General features: G+C 44.5%; 1 protein-coding gene across 1 annotated transcript in view; it reads right to left on the reverse strand.

Moving 5' to 3' along the window:
- Positions 1–27,182, reverse strand: part of SIM2 (SIM bHLH transcription factor 2) — a 182,550-nt gene that overhangs the window by 135,730 nt on the left and 19,638 nt on the right. The gene's annotated exons all lie outside the window — the stretch shown is intronic.

Genomic DNA, 27,182 nt, shown 5'->3' on the forward strand with positions numbered 1-27,182 from the left:
CTTCCTTCCTTCCTTCCTTCCTTCCTTCCTTCCTTCCTTCCTTCCTTCCTTCCTTCCTTCCTTCCTTCCTTCCTTCCTTCCTTCCTTCCTTCCTTCCTTCCTTCCTTCCTTCCTTCCTTCCTTCCGACACTTCCTTCCGACACTTCCTTCCGACACTTCCTTCCTTCCTTCCTTCCTTCCTTCCTTCCTTCCTTCCTTCCTTCCTTCCTTCCTTCCTTCCTTCCTTCCTTCCTTCCTTCCTTCCTTCCTTCCTTCCTTCCTTCCTTCCTTCCTTCCTTCCTTCCTTCCTTCCTTCCTTCCTTCCGACACTTCCTTCCTTCCTTCCGACACTTCCTTCCTTCCTTCCTTCCTTCCGACACTTCCTTCCTTCCGACACTTCCTTCCTTCCGACACTTCCTTCCGACACTTCCTTCCGACACTTCCTTCCTTCCTTCCTTCCTTCCTTCCTTCCTTCCTTCCTTCCTTCCTTCCTTCCTTCCTTCCTTCCTTCCTTCCTTCCTTCCTTCCTTCCTTCCTTCCTTCCTTCCTTCCTTCCTTCCTTCCTTCCGACACTTCCTTCCTTCCTTCCTTCCTTCCTTCCTTCCTTCCTTCCTTCCTTCCTTCCTTCCTTCCTTCCTTCCTTCCTTCCTTCCTTCCTTCCTTCCTTCCTTCCTTCCTTCCTTCCTTCCTTCCGACACTTCCTTCCGACACTTCCTTCCTTCCGACACTTCCTTCCTTCCTTCCTTCCTTCCTTCCTTCCTTCCTTCCTTCCTTCCTTCCTTCCTTCCTTCCTTCCTTCCTTCCTTCCTTCCTTCCTTCCTTCCTTCCTTCCTTCCTTCCTTCCTTCCTTCCTTCCTTCCTTCCTTCCTTCCTTCCTTCCTTCCTTCCTTCCTTCCTTCCTTCCTTCCTTCCTTCCTTCCTTCCTTCCTTCCGACACTTCCTTCCTTCCTTCCTTCCTTCCTTCCTTCCTTCCTTCCTTCCTTCCTTCCTTCCTTCCTTCCTTCCTTCCTTCCTTCCTTCCTTCCTTCCTTCCTTCCTTCCTTCCTTCCTTCCATCCTTCCGACACTTCCTTCCTTCCTTCCTTCCTTCCTTCCTTCCTTCCTTCCTTCCTTCCTTCCTTCCTTCCTTCCTTCCTTCCTTCCTTCCTTCCTTCCTTCCTTCCTTCCTTCCTTCCTTCCTTCCTTCCTTCCTTCCTTCCTTCCTTCCTTCCTTCCTTCCTTCCTTCCTTCCTTCCTTCCTTCCTTCCTTCCTTCCTTCCTTCCTTCCTTCCACCATTTCTGACATGGGAGCTGCTCCTGGATCTTGGGTCTCTGTGCTTGAGATGACCCCAAGGTATTAAAAAGTCTCTTTTTTGCCAGCCCCACAAACAAAGAAAAAGCTGAGATTCCTCAGTTTTGCTTTTCAAGGCTGTTTATTTTCTCTTACCTATTCCATTCTTTCTCTGACCTGCTGAGATCTGTCCTGCAGGTCGGGTTTTGGCACAAAATAACAACACACCCTTGGGCTGGTGTTAACTTTTTACACTACAAACTGCATGTCATGGTTTGGTGCAATGCTGGTGCCTTCATGGAGATATGTTCTGCTTAATGTTTGCTGTGAGATGGGAGCAGAAATAGAGCAAAGCAGGCTCTAACTGAGGAATCCAGGGAAAAAACTTGATTAACTTACAATATGCAAAAGAAACACACACAGAACTCAGAATGAAAATCTTTTAAAAAAATTCCTCCTCCCCCCACCAAATTTCTAGCACAGCACAGTGAGACAAAACCTTGGATTCTCAATCCAGTGACCACTTTCAGAGCTTTCTCCTGGGAGTTCTCTACTTTTAACCCCCTGTGTTCTCAGAAGTGTATCCATGTCCTCAGGAACCACACCAGATGCTGATATTCAAACCTGAGCATTTGTTAGTTTGACCCCAAACTCCCAAAAAACTCACTTCCTTTTCAAACCAAGGCACTGCTGTTCTTTATTTACAATAGTTTTCCAATACCCATCACCCATGTCAGACAGTCTGTCTCTACTCTAAACCAATCCAGAAGTGTCACCATCACAGCAGAAGATGGAGGACAAGGAGAAGAGGAAGGACAGGACATGCCCAGATTCCTCCATCTTGCCTCATGAACCCCCATTCTAAACTCCCAAATTTCTACTTTTTCACCCTGTGACGAACTCACTATCATTCTACTCAAACCCTTGTGGCTTGTAACTCCTCGCACAAAGTTGGGAATTGTTTCCATGGGCTAAAACAGAAGGCACAGGTGGTTTTGACTCCGTGCCAAGGTCTCTGAGCCCCTGTCAGGGTCTCAATTCCTCCAGGGCATCCAGAGGAATTTCCTGTGTCCCGACACCTGGAGCCTTCCCTTCCCTCTTTGTGGAGCTGAACGGGCTCAGATCTCCATGGGAAAGGAGGAGAAATGTCCATCCAGCCCTGCAGAATCCCTGCTCACCATCTGGCCACCCAAACCTCCCATCTGCTCCCTTCACGTGGAGAAGAGGCTTTGTAGTGGAGATGGCGGAATATTCCCCCGCCTGACAAAAAAACAAAAACCAAGCCCCAAACATTTTTATTAAAACCAGAGGCACGTTCAGGTCCTGCTATTTCACCGAGGCACAAAACATATTTCGACAGGAAATTAATTTTTTTTCAAAGTTTCCAGCACGACCCTCCCTTCAATCAGGCCTCAAGTTCTTTAGCAGCACCATGAACTCCCTGATAACCTCACAGATGGAAAAAAAGCCCGACCCACACAAAAAATGGGAAAAGATGCCTCTGGAGCAGCAACTGTCTGCTGAATTCCCTGCTGGAAACTGGAAACCTCCTCCCTGCTCACACAGAGCGCAGGGCCAGCCACTCTGGGTCCCCCCTGCAATTTTAAATATTGAAAATATTTAAATATATTGCAATTTATTAAATCTATTATGAAATTGTATATTTAATATACCTTTTAAATATTGTAAGTATGTACAATATATTTATATTTCGTGATTTAATAAATTTCTTCTTAAATGGCATATTTAATATATATGTTAAATATTAGAAATATTTAAATATATCTTGTAAATATTTACCAATATTTATCTATAGCTAAATATTTACAATATATTTATATCTTTTCATTTATTAAATTTATTCTTTAATGGTGTATTTAATATATATTTTCAATATTGTAAATTTTAAAATATATTGTAAATATTTACCAATATACTGGTAAATATTTACAGTATATTTATATATTTTCATTTATTAAATTTATTCTTAAATGGTGTATTTAATATATATTTTCGATATTGTAAATTTTAAAATACGTTGTAAATATTTACCAATATATTGGTAAATATTTACAGTATATTTATATCTTTTCATTTCTTAAATTTATTCTTAAATGGTGTATTTAATAAATATTTTCAATATTGTAAATATTTAAATATGTTGTAAATATTTACCAATATATTGGTAAATATTTACAGTATATTTATATCTTTTCATTTCTTAAATTTATTCTTAAATGGTATATTTAATATATATTTTCAATATTGTAAATTTTAAAATATATTGTAAATATTTACCAATATATTGGTAAATATTTACAGTATATTTATATCATTTCATTTCTTAAATTTATTCTTAAATGGTGTATTTAATAAATATTTTCAATATTGTAAATATTTAAATATGTTGTAAATATTTACCAATATATTGGTAAATATTTACAGTATATTTATATCTTTTCTTTTATTAAATTTATTCTTAAATGGTGTATTTAATAAATATTTTAAATAATGTAAATATTTAAATATATTGTAAATATTTACAGTATATTTATATATTGTAATTTATTAAATTTATTCTTAAATTGTATATTCAATAATTTTTATTATATTTTATTATATATATATAATTAAAAATATATTTATATATTTTTTAAATACTCTAAATATTTAAATATATTGTAAATAGTTACCATTATTTATATATTGGTAAATATTTACAATCTATTTTAATCTTGTAATTAATTAAATTTATTATTCAATGGTGTATTTAACATATATTTACAATATTTAAACATATTGTAAATATTTACCAATATTTACATCTCACTGGTGCAATGGGCTCCGTGCTGAAGCGTTTACCAGCAGGATTTGCACAGAAAGCCACGGCCAGGAGTGTTTTCAGGGTGGTTTTCTACCTCTTTTTGTAGTTTAAAACTCTCTTGGAAAGGAGCTCAGCTCTTTTCCAGTCCCTGCTTCCCCTTGCCCTGCTTTGCCTCCCACCTCTCCTGTAAATTTGATTTTTTTTGTAGGGATAACTCCTGGGGCCAGCACGGATCCGGGCTCCACCTCTCACCTCTGCTTTATCCTGTCATGTTTGAAACTGCAGTGCCTTTTGCAAAGGTTATTTTTATTTTTGTGCATGGCTTAGATCATTGTAACGAATGTTCCTGACTTGTGTTTGGGAAGTTAGGCTTGGGCTTTGATCTTCCTGAAGCATTTAACTCGGACAAAGTCGTTCTATTGAACTGAGAGGGACTTACATTCCTCCAGTCAGGCATGTGCACAAGCCCTTGAAGAATTATGGCCTCGGCCTAAGTCAGTCCTAAACCTTACATGAATTCTGGATATTAAAAAGAAAAATGTTTGAAAACCCAGGTCTCTGAGGGAAGAAATAAATACTTATATATGTCCACTGTGTTATGAAAACTACTGTGCTCCAATAAGACAGTCATGGATGTTTTTTAGATTTAAGAAAATAATTTTGAAAGAAAATACATCCATACATGCATGATTAACGTGGCTTCTCTGTTCTCTTCTACTTGTATTATTTATATTCCTAGTGAGAGGGGGGAAAATTCTTTCCAGCTAAAGAAGCAGCCTCTTTTATGAATAAAAATGAGGTTTTCTTCTTATTTTTTTTTTTAGAAAAAGTGGAAAAAAGGCCTTTCCATTTGATTTTCTGACATGGAAATAATATGGTGCAACTCTGAATATGATCTGCTCCTTTCTTTGATTTCCACCTTGTCAAATTTTCATAACAGGCTTCAGCAACACTTCCAGACTCCAGTGGGGTTATTTGGGAAAAGCAGACACAAAAACAGGTAGTCATGGCCCAAAACTGCCTGGGAGGAGAAGACAGGGATGGAGATAACACAGACAAAACCAATAAACAGCACAATTCAAGGAGCAAGCAGCAGTCTGCACACACCCAGCTCCTTGCCACCATAAAAGAATGATTTCCCAGCATAAACATTTCTCTTGTGCTCAAAAATATCCCAGAGATTCCAGTCAGGAATATTTTTAGAGGCCAGAGACCTGTGGAGAGAAGTAACCCCTGTTGCAAAAGAGGACTTGAGCCAGGACTTGAAGCAAAAAGTTTTTGTAGGATTAGGCCGCTGAAAAGTGGAGAATTTTCAGACACCCCAAGGGTTTGGGGAAGCTCTGGGAAGCTCCTTTATCCCAATGCATGTTTCACTTCAAATGATGGAGGTTTTTCACACTTTAGGTGTGGCTGGAGCTGTTGGTGATCTCCTCGTGCACCTCTTCAAACACTTTGGGGATTATTGGCCAAAGTGCTGCCGAGTGAGTGAGGGCTGAGGGATCTCCTGAGCAGAAATGTCTGGAACGAGCAGGGAAAAATACCTGGGAAGGACAGAGGGGTTTGGGATGGGAGAGACCTTAAAAATCACCCAATTCCAGCCATGGCAGGGACACCTCCCACTGTCCCAGGCTGCTCCAGCCCCAGTGTCCAACCTGGCCTTGGGCACTGCCAGGGATGCAGGGGCAGCCACAGCTGCTCTGGGAATTCTATTTCAGCCTCTCCCCACCTTCCCAGGGAACAATTCCTTCCCAATATCTGATCTAAACCTGTAATTTTTCAGCTTGAAGCCATTCCCTGTGTGCTGTCCCTGCATCCCCTGGCAATTGTCTCTCTCCAGCTTTCCTGGGGCTCCTCCAGGCCCTGCAAGGCCACCCTGAGCTCAGCCCAAAGCTTCTCCTGTGCAGGTGAACAATGCCAGCTGTGCCAGCCTTTCCTGCCAGCAGAGCTGCTCCATCCCTCTGCCCATCCTGGAGCCTCCTCTGGGCTCTCTGCAGCAGCTCCAGGTCCGTCCTGAAATGAAGAATTTAGAGAAATTTGGCTTCAAAGGAGAACACCAAGGATGGCAGGAGCACAGTCCAGCCTTGTTTGTCTTCAGATCCAGCTCCTGGTTTGCAAACCCTGACAGCACAGGCAGGATTATGTGTGAGAACAGCATTTTTCTGAATATCTTCTCAAAAGTGGCCATTTCCTGCCACCTGATCCATGCTGAAGATCTTTGGTGACAAATGGAATGTTGGTGGTTTATTGGGCACAAGGACACCGAAGATCTCAAAGGTCTACTTATGTAAAAAAAGCATAACAAAACCATCAAATCAAATCAAATCAAATCAAATCAAATCAAATAAAGCAAAGCAATAAAATAGAATAAAACAGAATAAAACAATAAAATGAAATAATAAAAAAATAAAATAAAACAAAATAAAATAAAGCAAAACAATAATATGGAATACAATGGAATACAATGGAATACAATGGAATACAATGGAATACAATTGAATAAAATAAAATAAAATAAAATAAAATAAAATAAAATAAAATAAAATAAAATAAAATAAAATAAAATAATGCTGCCTAAACATTTCCCAGCTGGAAACAAAGGGAGGCTTGGGTTACATGTTGCCCTCAGCTTCCCACTACCCAAAAAGTACCAAAGGTGAGGTGACCTCTGTTCCCGGTTCTCTCCCAGAAGCAGTTCCAAATTATTATGGATTCTTGATGAATTTTTAAAAAATTCTTCTATTTTATTTGCCAAACCATCCCAGAAGCAGCCTTACAAACCCCATTTTGTTCTTCAGTCATAAAGGAGAGGAAGTTGTGCCCTTCAATATTGTGCTGGGCCCACTCCAGGTCACAACAAATTCCTTCCCAATTTCACCTCCCTGGGACACAGTTCCTCAGTGCAGGTACAGAAGTGAGTCAGCCAAAAGTTACAAATCAAACTGTTCCATTTTCCATCGGTGAGTAATAGATGGAAAAAGTGAAATGTCATTCCGGGGCTGGAGAGCCATCTGGTAAAAGCTCCTGTAGGAACAGAGCTGATGAACTCCATGGAAATATTGAGGAAACATCCACTGAAGGCATTTAGCCCCTCCAGAGACCCATAGTTCACGCATGGTGGGCAGGTAATAATGTCCAATTATTCTGGAAACAACCAAAACAAGTCATTGCAAAATTATCTCATTTGCACCAGATCCAGCATTAAGTGTTTTTTAAAATATTCATCATTCATTGCAGGTAAGGACAAACCAACTGATCAATCTCTGAGGAACTGCACATAAATCATGAAGCCATAGTGAGAAAGTGGCAATTTTTCATTATTCCAGGAGTAATATTTTAAATGTGACAGGCTGGCAGGGTGGTCCGTGGCTGTGGCATTATCACAGCTGGGAGGAACAATTCCAGCAGCAATTGTTGGAGTTACTTTAACGAGAACCTGTGGAAAAACAAAGAGGTTTTTTTTCTCTTTTTGTTTAATCTGAACTGAGTTTACGTAGCTGACAAGTAGCTGAAAGCAAGTTTTCACCAAATTAAAGGCATCTTTTTATTACCACATAAAGAAAAAGATTTGCTTTGGCAGCTTTTATGTAGATCAGCCAAAGACTCATGTCCTGGAGGCAAACGGACTTTCAGGCTCTGTTTATCAAAGAATCATGGAATTATGGAATATCCTGAGTGGGAAGAACCCACAGGATCATCAACCCAAGCCCAGAGCCCACCAGGTCCAGCCTGGGCATCCCTGGCAGCTCCTGGAGCTGTGGCAGCCTCGGGGCCGTGCCCATTCCCTGGGCAGTGCCAGCACCCTCTGGGCAAGAACCTTGCCCTAAAACCCAACCTAAATCCCTCCTGGCCCAGCTCCAGGTGTTCCCTCAGGCCCTGTCTCTGCTCTCAGAGTGTTCCACCACTTTCACTGACATATTTTCTGAAAAATTCCTTTTCCAGGATTTCTTCTCCTGGGAAGATGGGAAGCCTCAGAGAAAAAAAAACCAATATTATCTAATTTGCTTCTCCTGTGTTTTGCTGCTTTGGAATGTGGCTGGAGATTGTTCACCAACAGGTTTGATTGGTTTCATGTGAATTGTTTTTAATTAATGACCAATCACCATCAGCTGTGTCAGACTCTGAGGAGTCAGTCATGAGTTTTTCATTATCATTTTTGTTAAGGCTTCTGATGTATCCTTTCTCTTTCTTTAGGATAGTTTTAGGATAGTATGATAATATATGATACGATACAATGTAATATAATATAATATAATATAATATAATATAATATAATATAATATAATATAATATAATATAATATAATATAATATAATATAATATAATATAATATAATATAATATAATATAATATAATATAATATAATATAATATAATATAATATAATATAATATAATATAATATAATATAATACAATACAATACAATACAATATAATATAATATAATATAATATAATATAATATAATATAATATAATATAATATAATATAATATAATATATCTAAGAACATGGAGTCAGACTCATTCATCTCTCACCTCATCCTGGGGACCCCTGTAAATCCCACACTGCACCACCCCTGGTGAGGAAGTTGTGATTTTGTGGTTCCATGGCTGTTTTGTCCCAGTTCTTTCCATTTTAACCAGTTTGTCATGAGGCACAAGTGCTTCCTTCCCTCGTTTTTGCCCCTGCTCCTCTCCCTTACTGCCCCTTCCCATCCATCCAAGAGGATTTGGATATTTTCACAAATTCTCTCTTTCTTTGGTAATTCTGATGCCACAACAACACCACAAGGGTTAGAAACCCCCCTGCTGAATATTCAGAGGTGACCACTTGCCCAACACAGCCTCTATTTTTGGATTTTATCCCTTCTTTCCAAGCTTTTCAGCTTTGTTTACATCCTCATGCCCCATCATGCTGCTCAGGAATCGTTGGATGTTCATTTTTTATCTGTTGTCAAAAGGGACAACTTGCAAATCCCACGGTCCAGATGCTCTTCCTGCAACTTCTGGCAAATTCTGACAGCACAAGGATTTTAAAGGCAGCTTTTAAATCCAAAATGCTCACACAGGGGGATGGATCCACAGCCAACAGCTTCACTGTGGGGTCTGAGGACCCCTCAGAAACATTCTCCAAGTGATTTTTGTCAAACAAACTGCGAATTTAAGGCTGAATCGACATCAGCGAGCACAAGGCCTGATAAAAGTGGATTTATGGAGTGCAAAACCAGTGTTGAGTATCTGATGTGGGGATGATAGATGTTCAAGGGGCTGGATTCAGTCTGGGCCTGCAGGCTGAGCGTGTAGAAATAATTGGGGGAGAATTAAGAGCAACACTGGGACATTGTGTGGTTTGATTTAACCCATAAAGAGCCCAGTTTGTGTGCTCAGAGCCTGCTCTGTGCTCCGAGCCAAAGCGTGCTAAGTGGCAATGATCAGGAGATCACTGAAGTAGCTGCAGCCTAATTGAGTGTCAGTCTGATCTAGCAGGAAGGTTGGAATTCATGTTTCCTAATTTATCAGCACATTTAATTGAAATTGTTGTATTTATGAACCTAAGAGAGATCTCGGCGATAACAGAACTCGTCCCTGAACTGCCAAAACTTTCCTGCCCCGTTCTGTGGAGACTTTGATCAAAAATAAATTGGAAATTCCAGTGTGTGTCCCTGCAAAATTCCTGTATATATCAAACCTAATGACTGAGGACTAGGGAGAGAATTTGAGCCAAGTCATGGTTCATAACTTGATTTTGAGCCTGTTCCAGTAACACCGCCCTGCCTCACGCCAGTTTGATTTAGAGATAGGCCTCGTGCCCAGCAAAGGCTAATTTTGTCTGTAATTACAGATTTAATGTTCCTGACATGGGCTTTGCAGAGGAGGGACCCTCTGAGGAACCTTCAGACAGGCTGAAGAGCTGCTGAGGCTGAAAGTCAGACTCTGAAAGATGAAAAAAAAGGACAAAAATAGTGAAGATAATAGGTTAAAACAGCAGCACCAGGCCCAGGCTCTGTACCTGGGCTTTCCTTGGGATGGAGAGGGAATTTGTTTTCCACCCAGACATGTTTGGATGTGGAAGCAGAGGGCTGAGATTAGGATCACAACAAAACAGGCTCCATTTCAGCATGTAATGTGAGGATTATTGGCTGTGCCTCTGTGAGATGTTTTCTTTTTGTGACTTCTCCTCCACTGGCTCAGGGATTGCTGAAAAGCAGGAATTGGACCCAGGGCTGATGCTGCAGCTTCTTTTGCTCCCTCATTTCCTTCATCCTCAGCAATATTTACCCACACTGCTCCTCCAAACTGGCAAATTTCTGAGCAAGATCCACAGAAAATGCACAATTTGGAGCAACCTGGTCCTTTGGAAAGTGTTCCTGCCCATGGCAGAGGGATAAATAATTTTAATCTCTTCCAACCCAAGCCACTGTGTGATTCCAGGAGTCTGATTCCAGGGATCCCAGAGCCAGGGGTACAATGATTTCAGAATTACCTTCAGGTGGGCCTGTATCCCTTTGTGGAAGGTGACAAAGCTGAGACTCCACTCCCAAATCAGTCAATAACCCTTAAAAATATCAGTCAATAACCCTTAAAAATAACCCAAGCAAAACCTGAATTTTTGCCCCAGAAATGATTTTACTGAGGAGCCTCCTGCACAGTCCTGATCCCAGCCAGTCACCAGATTGGTATCTGCTGAAACTGAGACCAGAACCAGCTTTGTTGTCTCACGTTTCTGGGTGATAAAGCCTGACTGATTGTGTTTAAGAGGCATTGCCAACCTCAACAGGCACACTGACTTCTGGGACTGGTGATAAAACAACATTTATTGCCTGGGCACCTCTCAGAAAATAAAGCACAAAGTCTTGGGTTTACTTTTCACATAACCTGCAAGGAGATTCAATTATATAAAATAATATATAAGATCTTCACCTACAAATTTCTTCATGGTTTTCGTACCCTGAGGCAAATTGTAGTGATACAAAAATCATTTTGCTAACAGTCAGTCTGCCAGTTCTGGGGGGAAATCTGTGTCTTAGTTACCAATGGCTAAATGTGAACCATTTTTTGGATTCATTTTTTTTGGATTTGATTTCTTTGCTGCATCCCAAAACTCATAATTGTCATTATTGCCATCATTGCTGGTTTTGGCTGGGGTAATTTTTTTTTTTTCCCAGTAGATGAGATAGGGCTGTGCTTTGGGTTTGTACTTGATACAGGAGGGATAATACAAAGATTTTTATTAATTTTTTTTGTTGTTGTTGCTGAGCAGAGCTTACACAGAGCCAAGACCTTTTCTGGTTTTCATTCTGCCACTCTGGCAGAAATTGGGGGTGAGTGGGAGATTGGGAGGGGACACAGGACAGGTGACCCCACAGGGCCATGAAGTTGATAAAGAGAATGGAGAGAAATTCCCTGTGGAGGGAGAAGGAGAAATTTGGAGCTCCTTGGAGAAAAGAAGGTTGTGTGGAAATCTCACAGCAATTCCAGTGTCTGAAGGGGCTACAGGGAACCTGGAGAGTTCAGCTGCAAATGATGTTCCTCCACACTCTTTAAAAAGCCATTTTTAAGGAATTTATTCTCTATAGCAAAGGCAGCAGTTCAGACATTCCCACCCAAACCAGACTGGTTCTCTGCTCCCATTAGAAAAAGAATTATTTTTCTTTAAAATCAAAAGTCAAAGGTAGGATTTGATGATCTTGGAGGTCTTTTCCAACCAAGCTATAGGGTTAAGTGGAGCCCAAAATCTGACACCACAAGAAAATAAAACATCTCCCCACCTTTGTTACCAATAAATAAATGTCGTGGGGAAACCTCATTAAAACCCAGAAGAACAAAACATTTTTAATTTTAAGAGAAATCCTTGAAGAAAAACCTAAAAGGATTTGGAAGGAGTCAATCATGAGACATCTGTGAGGGCTCTTTTGGCTGTTCTGAAGCAAAAGAGACACCTCAGAGTGAATGCAGATATTTCCACTCCTCATTACCTGAAATTCAAACCTATGTGCTACAGACCCCATCCCTGTTTATAAATGGATTTTAAAAATCCAGAATTAAAAATTTCCAAACCAAACACACATGCACACACACCTCTCTTCGGGTGTTGTCTCCAAAGGTGTGAGAATTCAGGGTTCTTCACTTGGGATTCACTAAAAGAAGGATTTTCCAAATAATTTTGGACTGTTGCAGTGATGGTTGGCTGGAGCAGGATGTGGCCCTCTGCAAACCACTGGGTTTCAGCTGATTCCCACTCTCATTAAAATTCCAATTTCAAGGTCCCGTGGGAGAGTCCTGCTCTCCTGCAATGCCTGAGCTCCTCCAGGAGAAGTTCCCTTCAGCAAGTTCTTCACTCAAAGGTGCAGGACAAGAGTTTCAAGGAAACTTTCTTGGTCCGGAACCCAGAGATTTGTGTTTCTTCATCCGAAACCCAGATATTTCTGTCTCAGCCTCAAGAGGAACCTCGGAGAAGTTTCCTTCAGCAAGTTCTTCACTCAAAGGTGCAGGACAAGAGTTTCAAGGAAACTTTCTTGGTCCGGAACCCAGAGATTTGTGTTTCTTCATCCGAAACCCAGATATTTCTGTCTCGGCCTCAAGAGGAACCTCTGCCCTCCAGCAGCTTCCCTGAGCAGCCCCATCCCTGGCTGCCCAGGGCTGTGAAATCCCTCCTGTGTCCATTTTCACCTCCATCCTTGGGATTTGTTCTCAGGGGCAGAACGTTCTGGTTCGGCAGCAGCCCAAGGGCAATCAATGAGAAGCCAGCAGAGCTCTGACCGCTCAGCAGCGTCTGAGCAGAAAATTTGTGTCACAAATTTGGTCCTTTCACACAGCACAAAATGCCTTCTCCTCCTTGACTCTGTCCACTCCTGACCTTACCAACAATTATGATTTATTATTCTAATTGCTCAGAATTATTTCAGTGCCTGATGTGGGTTCTTAGCCTGTGTAGTTTTTAGGATTCTCTTCATGAAAATCCAGCCCCAAAAGGAAAATGATGTCTCAGCGACACCAGGAATGGGAAATATTGTGATTTAGGAATTGTGGAGCATCATGAGGCTGTGGAAAATCCCTCCTGGAAGTGTCCAAGGATGGCCTGGATGTGGCACTCGGTGCTCTGGGCTGGGGACAAGGTGGGCATTGGTCACAAACTGGACTGGGATGGCTTTTCCAGCCTCAGTGACTCTGGTGTTCTGTGAAAGGGCTTCTTTTTTCAAAAAAAATTACAATGTCAGTGTTCTGCTGGACAGAAGAATGTTTCTATGCGTCGTGGGAGGAACAGGTTTATTGAGATATATTAAATAATTAATAATTTCTAAATATCCTGAACATTTCAGAGCATTACCACTGAGAGACTCTACAAATAACTGATCACACACCTCTGCTGTTTGCTGAAACAGGAAGATTTAATAAATTTTAATTTAGGGATGCTATTTAGGGATCCAGTGCATCATCACCTTGGGGAGACCTTGCACAGTCCAGAAAGCCGGGTCAGCTCAGGAATTTCCCCAAATATTTTCTGTGGCGATGAGATCAATGGGGTGGATATTTCCCTGTTGCTGCATTTCAGTTTGAATTTACATCCCCTAATCTGCTTTACATTGAACAGCACAGCTCTTCCCTCAGAGAGTACCTCAGGCTGGCCCTGTGCATCCATCATGGAATAAATAAAAGAGAAAAATGCTCAAATACCTGACCCAAATTCTTGTTCAGGCTTTGGGAAGGCTCTGCCAAGCTTCCAGTTCAGATGAACATCAAACATCTGAAGGAGGGATCCTCTCCTGCCTTGTCACCTGCAATCTTTGACCCAGATCTTTTTTGTTAAATACCAAACCTCAGGAATATTAATATTATTTGAGAGACAGTCCCTTGAAACAGCACAACAAGCAGATTTTTATAGGTCTGCCAGGAGTTGATGATATAGTGGCAGTGGGAATTCTAAAATTTTTTCAAAAAATAAATCAAGAGTGAAATGTCTGTGATTGAGGCAGGCCCAGAACATGGGATGGGCAAAGCTCCACACGTCCAGCACGGACAGGGAGGGTCGGGGACTCTGAAGCCACATCTGGATCCAATGCTGGGCCAGTTCTTCACTTTGGAATGATTTGCACCAAAGGCATCAGGCACAAACATCCCTGAACTCTGCAGGGCTGGGGAGCTGATGCAAAGATCTGCCCTTGGAAGGCTTGGACTTCCCAAAGGATCCTTCCAGTGGCAGCATTCACAATGATGCCTCAGGTTTGAACTTTTCTGGTTTTCAGATTCTGTGCTGCTTCAGTGTGTGGGTCTGGGCTTCACATTCAGGGATGCTGAGCTCTGTGCACAGAGCAGGGAGACAAAACAATTCCTGCTCCAGCTGGGCACCAAGGACAAATGACCCAAATCTCAGCCCAGGAGCACAAATGTGGAAGTTTGCAGGCAGCCCCGACATGGGAAGAGATGAGAATCTTGACTCCGTGTTTCAGAAGGCTGATTTAATATTTTATGATCTGTATTATATTAAAAGAAAAAGATATATTAAAATGATACTAAGAGAAGAAAGGATTTCATCAGAAGGCTTGAAAGGAAATGAAAGAATGGAATGATAATAAAATCTTGTGACTGACCAGACAATCCGAGACAGCCGGACTGTGATTGGCCATTAATTAGAAACAACCACATGAGACCAATCACAGATCCACCTGTTGCATTCCACAGCAGCAGATAATTATTGTTCTTCTTTTCCTCTGAGACTTCTCAGCTTCTCAGGAGGAAAAATCCTGGCAAAGGGATTTTTCAGAAAATATCATGGCTACACACAAACACCGTGGGCTGGAGAGAGAAAAACAAGCAGGGTGGGACTGCAGGGCTAAAGCTGGAATGGGACAATGAACTGCAAGGTGCAAATGGAGCAGAACTGATCCCAGGGACAGAGCCCGTGCCCGGCCGTGCATTTTGGGGCCATTTTGGTTCATCCTGGGTGCAGCCCTGGCTGGGCTCTGGTGCTGCCCAAGGTGCATCCATGGAGGAGATGCTGTGAATAAATCCCTGCTTTATTCTGGAGCTCTGCCCAGCTCTGCTCTGGGGCAGCCTGCACAAGGCATCAACAAAACAGAGGGAAAAAATTACAGCCTCTTATTCCAGAAGAATATTGGGAGGGTCTTTAATAAATGCTTCTGGGTGATGCGGCCTGGTGATGCGTTCCAGTCCAGACATTGAGATTTCCAGTTCAGATATTGATGTCTGCAACATTCCCAAGGCAGTTTGAAGGTTTCAAGCCCATTCCTTTGGGAAGGGTTGTCCATCTATGAGACTCAACCACCCCAAGGCACCCCCAAATGTGTGCTCACCCATCAGGGTGCCCATTCACGCTGTGCTCAGCACTGGTGAGGCCATGCTCAAGTCCTGTGCCCCGTTTTGGGCTCTTCATTTCAAAAAGGACATTGAGGGGCTGGAGTGTGTCCAGGGCAGGAAACAGAGCTGGGAAGGGTCTGGAGTATGGATCTGATGAGGAGAGGCTGAGGGAGCAGGGAAAGGGGCTCAGCCTGGAGAAAAGGAGGCTCAGGGGTATGGAGGGGCTTCACAGCTGGCCTGCAAGCAAAGCTGAGTTAATAGAACAAATATGTTTAAACAAACAGTTTATGATTTTTGACTGTATCCATAGCAAGGAAGAAGATAAGGCTGTCAGCATGGAAACAGATTGGAAAAGATACATGAAAATATTTGTAGGCTAGTCTACGGGCCTAAGTAGATGTGTATACGTGCCTTATTGAATTTCTGTAAAACTTTTGCCAATTATATTGATGTTAAGTGCTTTGCACCAATGAATATAAGTTATTGTGATGTAGTTAATGAATTAATATATGCTTTCTTAAGAGTATATGAGCTGAAGAATGCACAGAATAAAAACCTTTTTTCTTCTTAGACTCTGATCATGTGTGTGTATGTCACGTCTGACCTAACAGTGACACAGGGGGACCTCAGTGCTCTGCACAGCTCCTGACAGGAGGGGCAGGGAAAGGAGGAGAGGAAATGGCCTCAAATGGCACCAGGGCAGGCTCAGGTTGGAGATTGGCACAGAAAATTTCCCTGGCAGAGTGGTCAGGCCTTGGGCTGAGCTGCCCAGGGAGGTTTGGAGCCACTGAATGGTCCCAGAGCAGTCTGGATGTGGCCTTGGGGACAGGGATTGGGGTGATGGCACTGGGTGATCCTGGAGGTCTCTTCCACCTTGGCGAGTCTGTGATTCCCAAAGGCAGGAACACAACAACAGCAGCACACCTTTCCTTGGAACCCGGAGCATCCTGAGCTCAGCTCGGAGCATCTCCCGCGGCCCGGAGCCGCAGAGCACACTGACATCTAGTGGGGTCTGGGGAAAGCACTGCCTTGTCTCCTGCGCCGGCAAAAATCCTCCCAAAAAACCTTCACAGAAGCGTTTGGCAGCTCACCGATTCCCAGCCATCGGGCAGGGCCTGAAGTGCGGCAGCCCCTGGATCCCTGGAGGTGCCCAAGGCCGGGCCGGGTGAGGCCTGGAGCACCCCGGGGTACTGGAAAGTTCTGTTCACGTCAGGGCATTGGAATAAGAGGATCTTTAAGGTCCCCTCTGACACAAATCACTCGGTGATTAACACAGAGAAAGTTGAGCCTCTGCCTTGTTCCATCCCTATTTTGGCCACGGTTTCCAGCTATTTTCCAGGTGCCCCCTTTAGGGTTTGAGCAGGATAAGAGAACTCGACACACCTTCCTGAAAAGGGAAGTGACTACTCGTAGGGGAACGTAGCAGGAGAAAGGAACAAGAAAAAGTGCAGGCAAAATATTTTCATGTACGTTCTTTCAATATGACTTTCTTCCTTAGTTTAGCTACATCCCTCCAAGTTCATGTTACAGAAAAACCAGGGGCTCTGGTGTTGGGTTTGAGGCATAGGAAAATCAATTACTCATCCTGCTCTGCTCCTGCAGCTGAATTCCCTGCCACAACCCACCCTGCTGTAGGGAAAAAGGGAATTAATCATGGATATTGGAGCGGAGTGAGCCCATCTCAGGCAGTCGTGCCCAGCTGTGGTGCTGTCTCCATTTCAGGGCCCATCCCTGCAGAAGCCCCAGCCCTGGTCTCCAGGAGACTGTAAACAATCAGCTGAACCCGACGCTCCAGTTCCCAGCGCTGTACCCGCCCGGGGCAGGCACGCTCTGCTCGCTGCCACCTCCCTGCCGTGACAAATTTAGACAGCTTGGGTCATGTCCTGCCAGCTGGGTACTGACAGCGGGCTCCTCCTCGGCAAATCTGCCTGGGCCATTGAGGGGTGGGAAGATGTGCTTGGAATTCCGGCGCTGGAGGGCTCCTGGAAGCCTGGTTTCTGCGAGCTGCCGGGCTCATCCTGTGTGGCATCTCCTGGTGATCTGTGTCACCTTCGAGGGATCCATGGCACCTCCGAGGGATCCATGTCACCTCCTGGTGGTCCGTGTCACCTCCGAGGGATCTGTGTGATCTCCAGTGGATCCATGGCATCTCGGAAGCATTTGTGTTACCTCCTGGTGATCCATGGCACCTCCAAGGGATCTGTGTCACTTCTGAGGGGTCTATGTCACCTCCTGGTCATCCATGTCACCTGAGGGATCCATGCCACCTCTTGGTGATCCATGTCACCTCCAAGGGATCCATGGCACCTCCTGGTGATCCATGTCACCTTCAAGGGATCTGTGTCACTCCCAAGGGACCTGTGTCACCTCCAGTGGATTCATGGCACCTCCGAGGGTTCTGTGTCACTTCCTGGTGATCTGTGTCACCTCCAAGGGATCCGTGTCACCTCCAGTGGATCCATGGCACCTTCAAGGCATCCGTGTCACCTCGGAGGGATCCGTGTCACCTCCTGGTGATCCATGTCACCTCTGAGGGATCCATGGCACCTCCAAGGGATCCGTGTCATCTCCAGTGGATCCATGGCAACTCCAAAGGATCTGTGTCACTCCCAAGGGACCTGTATCACCCCCAAGGGATCTGTGTCACCTCCAAGGGATCCATGGCACCTTCAAGGGATCTGTGTCACCTCCAAGGGATCCATGGCACCTCTGAGGGATCCATGTCACTTCTGAGGGATCTATGTCATCTCCTGGTCATCCCTGTCACCCGAGGTATCCGTGTCACCTTCTGGTGATCCATGTCACCTCCAAGGGATCCACGGCACTTCTAAGGGATTCGTGTCACCTCTAAGGGACCCGTGTCACCTCCTGGTGATCCATGGCACCTCCTGGTGATCCATGTCATTTCCAGTGGATCCATGTCACCTCCAAGGGATCCATGGCACCTCCAAGGGATCTGCGTCACCTGCAGTGGATCCATGGCACTTCTAAGGGATCCCTGTCACCTCTGAGGGATCCATGGCACCTCCTGGTGATCCATGTCACCTCCAAGGGATCTGTGTAACCCCCTGGTGATCCTTGGCACTTCCAAGGAATCTGTGTCACCGCCAATCGACCCATGTCACCTCCAAGGGATCCACGTCACCTCCGGGTGATTCACATCATCTCCTGGTGATCCACACCATCTCCAGTGGATCTGTGTCACCTCCTGGTGATCCTGTCACCTTCAAGCGATCCTTGTCATCTCCATTGGATCCATGGCACCTCCAAGGCATCCGTGTCACCTGAGGAATCCATGTCACCTCTTGGTGATCCATGCCACCTCCAAGGGATCTGTGTCACCTCCTGGTGATCCATGGCACCTTCAAGGGATCCTTGTCATCTCCAGTGGATCCATGGCACCTCCAAGGCATCCATGTCACCTGCTGGTGATCTGTGGCACCCCCAAGGGATCCATGGCACCCTCGAGGGATCCATGGCACTCCTGAGGGACCTGTGTCACCTCTGAGGGATTCATGTCACCTCCAGTGGATCCATGGCACCTCCGAGGGATCTGTGTCACCTCTGGGTGATCCACGACACCTCCTGGTGATCCATGACACCTCTGAGGGATCCATGTCACTTCCAAGAGATCCATGTCACCTCCTGGTGATCCGTGTCACCTCCGAGGGATCCATGGCACCTCCAAGGGATCCATGTCACCTCCAAGAGATCCATGTCACCTCCTGGCGATCCGTGTCACCTCCGAGGGATCCGTGTCACATCTCTGCAGGGAAGCAGCTGAGCAGAGACAGGATCACTCTGCACTTTCCCCACAGCAGCACAACCCTGGCACGGGCTGAGCGTTTCCCTGCCCGCCACGGATTTTCCACAGAGAACATGGAACACCTCCTGCCCATCCGAGGGGGTGATGGTGCCGCTCCTCAGCCCGTGTAACCCAGCAGGGATCATCTCCACAAGCTCTGCTGATGTTCCTGGAGAGCTGCTGGGATGCCAGAGAGCTGCAGGTAAGGCACAGGGTGGAGAACAGGTTCTTCTTGTCTTTCCTGTTGAACGCACAGATGAGAGAGAACCGATAACAAATCCCATTTTCCTGAGCAATATAAAGCTGATTATTTATAAAGCAGGATGAAATATATAAGCTTATGTTTTAATTAGGGTTTAAATTATGTTTTAATTAGGATTTTAAAAAATTCTAGCTCCTCCACAGGTTGAGTTTATAAGAGTGGGATGTTTGCTTAGCGCTGTTCCAAATAAAGATTCCTCTTCTCCTGACTAATTAGGAACTGGAAAAAAAATTGAGGTAACACCTCGTGTTAGGAGGGTATGAAACTTCAGGGAAAGAGGAGTGGGACGTATTTTAGGGGTTTTTTTATTTTCATTTAAGGAAATAGAGAGTTTATTCCAGCCTGCTGTGAGCACAGAGGGCTGTTTCAGCTGCCTGGTGTTGTTCTTGTTGTTTGCAACTAAACAGCACCAGCCAAAGGAATTTTTTGGTACCTCCCTGATTGCTTCTAAACAGCTTCCCTGCCACGGCTGCACAAGTCAACATCAGAAGTTTGCACAGAATTTTAGGTCCAGCTGTGAAAGGCTCAGACTTTTAAATAAATATTATTATTAATAGTAATAGCAGCACAGCATCCTCTGCATCTGAATGAAAGTCAGCCCAGAGATGCCCAGATGTGCAAAGTTTCATTTTGCAGAAATTGCCACCTTATTTCTGTACAAACTTCAGGTTCTGGAGAGCATTTTCTGGTGCTCTGTTCACATCACAGGCTGCCAAAGTTTCTTGGAGCCTCCTTAGCTTTTGGACAAGTGCAGACAGTTCTGAAGGAGCAGAAAGTGTTTGAAAGGATCCAGAGATGTGGTTCACACACTGCTGAGTACAAATTGAACACAGCTCTGCCAAGCACTAACCCAAACACAGCCAGCCTGCAATAAAGCCCCAGAACTGATTAATTCACAGAGTGAGGGTGCCGAGTCTGCTGCTGCTGCAGGTTTGGTCTGTGCTGCTCTTGTGATGGTTTTTCCCACTCTGCTTTAACTGTTTGGGTGAAACTTTACAACACAGGGATGAAGGGAGCTGTAATTAGCAGGGGGGCTCAAGAATTGAGGATATTGCCTCACACTCTGCGGCCACAAAAACCTGCTCACCTTTTCCCAGCTATTCCAGAAGGGGAATAGGGAACATCCACCTTGTTAAGATCCACTGGCCTGCATTTCTAATGCTGATGCAGTAACCTGAGCCCCCATGGCATCGTTTTCCAAGCCCTGTGCCAGTGCAGAGTGTTCAGTTTAACATCCTCGGCTCGCTCCTTGCTGCAGCAGTGCCCCTCAGAGTGGCAGGAGCTGCACAAACCCTTCCCCACCAGGACCAAGTTTCCGTTTTTGCTGCCCAGATGAAATTCCACTCGCAGGTGTGGGGTGTTTTATTTGTTGGAGAGGGGTAATGAATGCTGGGGGGAAAGCTCAGGCCTGGAAGGAGGCAGCAGGATGAGGGAGGATTTAGACACAGGATGAAAATTGTAAAAGTGGCTTTAAATACTGCCATTACTCTTCCAGTGGACGGAGAGAGTATGTTAACAATTTTATAATAGAGGCAAACACAATACAAAATTAAACCTCTGAGAGATCCCCCTGCCTTTTTCTCTACTCAGGCTATATATATATATTTATATTTTTTTTAAGTAATAACCAAACTTCCTTCACAAGCCCTCAGTACTTACAGAAAATCAGGACACAAGGGCATCTCAGTTCCTGAGTCATATCCATAATTATATGATTGGAATAGCAAATGTCATCAATAAGGTTTGTTTGTCTCTCACAAACACTCCCTGTCAGGTCATTGTTCAGGATAAACTTGTGACCTGGATGTCACTTCTCCCACAGATTAGAGCTGACCAGTTGCAACTGGGCTTGAAACACACATTTAATGTTAATTTTGAGCTCATCAACCAGCCTTGAGAGAGCAGGAGCTTCTGAGAAACCAGGTTCCTGAGCATTTTATGAAAATAGGCAGCAGGGCAGAGAAAACTGTGCTTGGAATGCTTCCAGGGTGGGAAAAGCAGCAGCAGCAGAGCTGCATTTACTGCACAGCACAGCTCACCACTGGGATGCTCAGTGCTAGGCAGGAAACACAATTTTTCAGCCCACTTTTCAATTAATTCATGCACTTAGAACTTCAGATTCATTGAGGTTGGAAAAGAGATCCAAGGTCACCAAGACCAAGCTGTGATCCCCACCTTGTCCCAACACAGAGCACTCAGTGCCACCTGCAGGGACTCCAAACCTCCCTCCTCTTCCTAAGTCCTGAGCTCCCTTTCCATGGGCAAATTGCTGCTGCTGTCCAAGCTGAGCCTGCCCTGGCCCAGCCTGAGGCTGTTCTTGCCCTGTCAAACCTTCACCCTGTTCCAGACCAAGTGATGGAGGGTTGGGATCACCCTGAGGGTTGGGATCACCCTGAGCATTGAGAAAGATGCTGAAACCCAATGCAGGAGCCCCTGGAGCTGCACAGGACATTCAGAGGGAGTTGGGTGCTGAATGTGGGTCCCAACTCTCACACCAATTACCCAAACCCCCTCATCTCCCTAAGAAATGAAAGTACCGTGGATTAATTACAACTCCCAGCCCCAAATTTCCTCAGCCTCAGCTCATTCCATTGTCCCAGCTGAGATGAGCAGAGGAAAATCTCTTCTCTTTCAGGTTCTGGGAAGAGGAAGAAGCAAACATTAAACAGCAAAACGGGAGCTGGGAGCCAAAGCCATCCTCACATGAGCTCTCACTCCAGCTACGGAGCAGTTTGGCTCAGTGAAGGCAGCCACAGCCAGAAAACTGGGGAATTTTAAAACTTCTGTGTAAACCAGAGCCCTTGCAAGGAGAAGTGAGTAAATTATGTGATTTTTTTACAGAGCTACACTCTTCTAACCCTCCCTCTAAAAAATACAGAAGGACTAAGTCTGAACCTGCTTTTTCCCATTCTACTTTGCATTTTAATTCCATTTTAATTCCCAACAAAGCAGAGTTGAGGACAGGACTGCCCTGTGCTGAACAACCCAAACAAATCAAGCACCTCTCTTTCCCTGCTTTATAACCCTGACCCTCAGTCTTTAGGGGTAAAAGGTCTGTAACAAAATTAATAACACCTGAACTTAATTTCTGCTGCCTCCCATGCTGCACTTAATCTCCCAGCAGTTTGTAACTACTGAATTTTTGGGGTGGGCTAAAAACACCTGCCACAAAACTCACTGTATTCTTTTCATATCCAGTTTTCAAGATTGGGCTACATTTTGGAGAAGTGGGACATTTCTAATTTAGTGTAATTTTTGCACGCACATAAAATCAGTGTGTTTGATAAGAAATTCTTGTGGTTATTGTTGTTATCACAAAAATAATGATGATGGGAGTATTTAACTGGCTGTAACTCAATAAAAGGTGCAAGGGGGACAAAGACTTGAACCAGTTGCATCCTGCGCAGATAAATGTAATTTAATTAATTAATTTACCCTTAGTCTCAGGAGAAGGAAGGGGAAATGAAACCAAACCCCCAAAATATAACATATTATGAGTCTGAGGGAGAGCTTTTATTCCTCACCCCTCCTTTTCCAGGCAAGGGTTGCTGCCATAAATCTCTGGATCTGGCTCATGGAGATTTTTCACCTTCATCCCACCTTGCCTGACTTTTCCAGCTTTAATAATTATGTCAATATTGCCTTTGCAGTACAATATTTCTGTCCTTCTCCTCGGGTCTATCCTAAGTTTGCTTAAAGATAAAAGAGGTGATAATTAATTTGTGTGAGAGAAGAGGCAGAGCCTTAAATCCTTTCCTTGTTGGAAAGCAAACTGAAGTGTGTGCTTAGCAGTGGTGATAGCTAAAGGTTTCCTCATATTCTTCCTTTTCCCAGGAGGAATAAAATGATTTGGAAAAGCCCTTATTATACAGAAGGATCCACTTAGAGTGTTTGAGGACATGGATTCAACCCCGGGCTGAGAGTTTTCACACTCCTGCCTGTGAAAAACTCACTCCTCCTGAATTTTTATGGAGTAATTGTTGTTTAAATATACAGTTAGGGGCACTCTGTGAATATTTCTGCTGAATCCTGTGGTAGGAACTATTATGGAAATGATGCAGCTCCTCCAGTACTCCACTGGTTTGGAAAATGTTATCTCCTGTCCTTTGGGATACTTCCCCACACAAAGAGAGAGAGATTTCCTTCTCAGAGCTGTTTGTAAACACTGGCTCAAAGCCTCCATTTCCAATACTCAGCAACCATAAAAGCATTGCTGTCAGTCGCCCAAAATTCAGATTATTGTTCAAAATTCCCCAGCTGCATCTTTTTCTTTCTACTCTCCATTAAGCCCTGCCAGCCCATGCAGTGCCAGCTGTGCCCCATGGGCGCCCTGTCCCCAGCCCAGAGCACTCAGTGCCACCTCCAGGGGACACCTGCAGGGATGGGCACTGCAAACCTCCCTGGGCAGCCTCTTCCAAATCCTTACCACCTTTTCCATGAAAAAAATCCCTCCTGGTGTCCTCTGTCTTACTCTGTTGTGCTAAATATTGGCCCCATCCGCTCAGACCTTGGCATTTGGGCTGGATTTCCTACACCAGAATTGCCCACAATCTCTTTGGAACCATTTCTAGCCACAAAAAGAAGTTTGCAGTTGATGTGAAAGAAGCTGCAGAAAGAAAATATTCAGGTCCTGTGTGGCTGCCCCTTCTTTTTGCCCCTCACATGTTATCCCCAGAGATCAAAACTAAACTCTTCATGGAATAACTGCATGAATTTCCTCCTTGGGAACTGAATGGGATGGGGAACCAACCCTGATTTTGCTCCATTAATTTGTTCCTTGGGAACTGAATATGGGATGGGAAATGGGATAGGAAACCAACACGGTTTTACTCTGTTACACTGGTTAAACTTTGCTTTTTTGAACAACAATAATCAACAATGATAAATATGGTGGGAGAAATTTTGTCTGTTCCTTGTTGAAATAATAAGAATTTTTAGAATGGACTGTAAAAGATGGTTTTAGGATAAATGTGGAGCATGACATGCAGTGTATGAAGTGCAGGGGCAATTCAATCAGCCACAGGGTTTGCATTACAGAGTAAAACTCCACTTTCTTGGACTGCAGGGTGGGTGCTTGGACTATTCTTTGTGAGTAAGACAAGAAGAACTTGGCTCTCAAAACAAAATAATTTATTAGATCCAAACCACTTCTTAATACATTCTTGAAAATTTTGAACATGTTAAGAAAGGTAGAGTGTAAAATCAGAGAATAACAGCTGTACAGCAGACAAATACAAAGGGATTGATCTTTTCAACCCCACCAGCCTTAACTAGAGGAGATCTGCAGTTATTATTTTTTTCCTTGCGACTTTTCAGGATGGGAAAATCCTGATTTTCAGGTTCATGCAAGTGTCTGATCAAAAGACCTTCCTGACAGAGCCCCCAGGGATGTCTCCTGTTGGTTTTTTAGTCTGTCCTTTACATTTATCTCTGCTCGCTTCGAGCCACGGCAACCATCACACATTTGGCTCCATTTGTCCTCAAGATGTTTTAAAATTCAGCGTTTTCAATGAGGAAAGAGCCCTGAGAGAGAGGCAAAACGAGACGTGTGAGTCATGGGGAACAGCTACAAAGAGGAACAAGGAGGAAAGGGAGAAGATCACTGCAGCCCAAATGTGTTTCACACATCTGGAGCTCTTGCCCTCCATGCCCTGCCCCACATCCCCCTTCTGCTCCAGGAATTGCCTCCTCTTCCCTTGTGTCAAGGGCTGTGGATCTCCTGTCACATTCTCTTTTCACTATTTTTTATTATTCCTTATCTGTGCTTTGTTTCTGAGTTCTACAATCCTCATCTGTAATGAGATTTATTTTCTTCCCCTCGCTGCTTCTCAAGACAAGGAGTTGTGGGTCATTGTACCAACAGCTTCTTTTCTCAAAACCTCAGATTACTGAAAAGGAAAAAAAGGAAAAGCTTGAATTTAAGGAAAATAATAGAATTTTCTGTGAGTTCTTTATGGAGTAATTGTTTCAATGTACAGTTGAGGCACTCTGTGAATATTTCTGCTGAATCCTGTGGTAGGAGCTATTATGGAAATGATGCAGCTCCTCCAGTACTTCACTGGTTTGGAAAATGTTATCTCCTGTCCTTTGGGATACTTCCACACACAAAGAACTTTTTGTGGGGTTTTTAACTCTGCATGAAGCACAGGAGCCAAGTAAACTCCTGAACCTTCCACAGTGGGGCCGTGAGGCAGCTCCAGGGAGAACCTAATCACCAACCTGTCACCTTCCCTGAGCTCTAGGAGGACAGGGGAGATTATTTTATCTGTCCTTAGGAAATGTGCCTAACACCTGCTTTCTGATGCCAAGAACATCATGGGGAGGCAGTGGGACCCTAAATCTGCTTTTCAGTCAAACCATTCATTTCTGAACTTGGGCTCAGCTGTTGGGAACCTATCTTCCCTGCACATGAGATCTTCAAAATTCCATTTTCCTCACACGGATAAAATTTTCATAAATATCCAAGAGCAGTAGAAGATGAAGCCATTGCAAAGTACAAAGATAAATGCTCCTAAATCATGGAATCCCAGAAGGGTTTGGGTTGGAAGGGACCTTAAAGCCCATCCAGTGCCACCTCTGCCATGGCAGGGACACCTCCCACTGTCCCAGGTTGTTCCAAGCTCTTTCCAACCTGGCTCTGGACACTGCCAGGGGTGGCCACAGCTTCTCTAGGCCTCCCCACCCTCACAGGGAGCAAGTCTTTCCTCATAATGTCTGTAGATGTTCTGGAAAATGGTGACTGCTGCCCTTACTGATTGCTCTTCCTTACAGAGCAAGAAGGAAGAAAGGTAAATTCTGTGAGCCACATTTGGGCCATTTTGAGATTTTACAGATGAAAGACAAGATTGCTGAACCTTTAACTGGGCCAGGAGTTCAGGGCACTGGTGTGAAGTGGGTTTTTTGGCATGTCTGACTCAGGAGACAAATCTGAACCAGCCATGGGTTCTGAATGCCTTTTTGTGCCTTGACAGTGTATTCGTAGCAATGGTTGTACTTGAAGGTGATGAAAGCCTTATTTGCTCAACCCAGTTCCACATCCAAACACGAGCGGCTTGATTTCCTTGCTGGAGGTGAAATTAGGTTTTCCTGTTGTTATTTTGGTTTCCTGAAGCAGAGAGAGCAGTGGGAGCCTTAGGCCCACATCCACCTGACCTGCAGGAGGGCAAATCCTGACAGCAGAGATGAAATCCTGAAGACCTGATGGTTTCTCCTTTTCTTTGCTACACCCCCTGAGCCTCCTTTGCTCCAGCCTCAGCCCCTGCCCAGCTCCCTCAGCCCCTCCTGGGGCTCAGCCCCTGCCCAGCTCCGTTCCCTGCCCTGGACACGCTCCAGCCCCTCCAGGGCTCTCCTGCAGGAGCAGAACTGGGCCCAGCCCTGGAGGGGCCTCTCAGAGCCAGCACAGAGGGACAATCCCTGCCCTGCTCCTGCTGCACACACAATTCCCCATCCAGCCCAGCTGCCAGGGGCCTCGTGCACCCCTGGGCACCCCTGGGCTCGTGTCCAGCCCCTGTCACAGCACCCCCAGGGCCTTTTCCAGCTCTCCAGCCCCTCTGCCCAGCCTGGAGCTCCCTGGGGTTGTGGTGGCCTCATCCCATGGGTCCAGCCTGTGCAGATCCCTCTGCAGAGTCTTCCTGCCCACTCCCACCAGCTCATCTTCTCCCAGGAGGTCTCTTCCTTGCTGCTGAGGTGCTCCTACAGGATCCATGTCACAGATCAGCACATTTCAGCAGC

The sequence above is a fragment of the Melospiza georgiana genome, chromosome 2 (assembly GCF_028018845.1).
Source record: "Melospiza georgiana isolate bMelGeo1 chromosome 2, bMelGeo1.pri, whole genome shotgun sequence".
Lineage (NCBI taxonomy): Eukaryota > Metazoa > Chordata > Aves > Passeriformes > Passerellidae > Melospiza > Melospiza georgiana.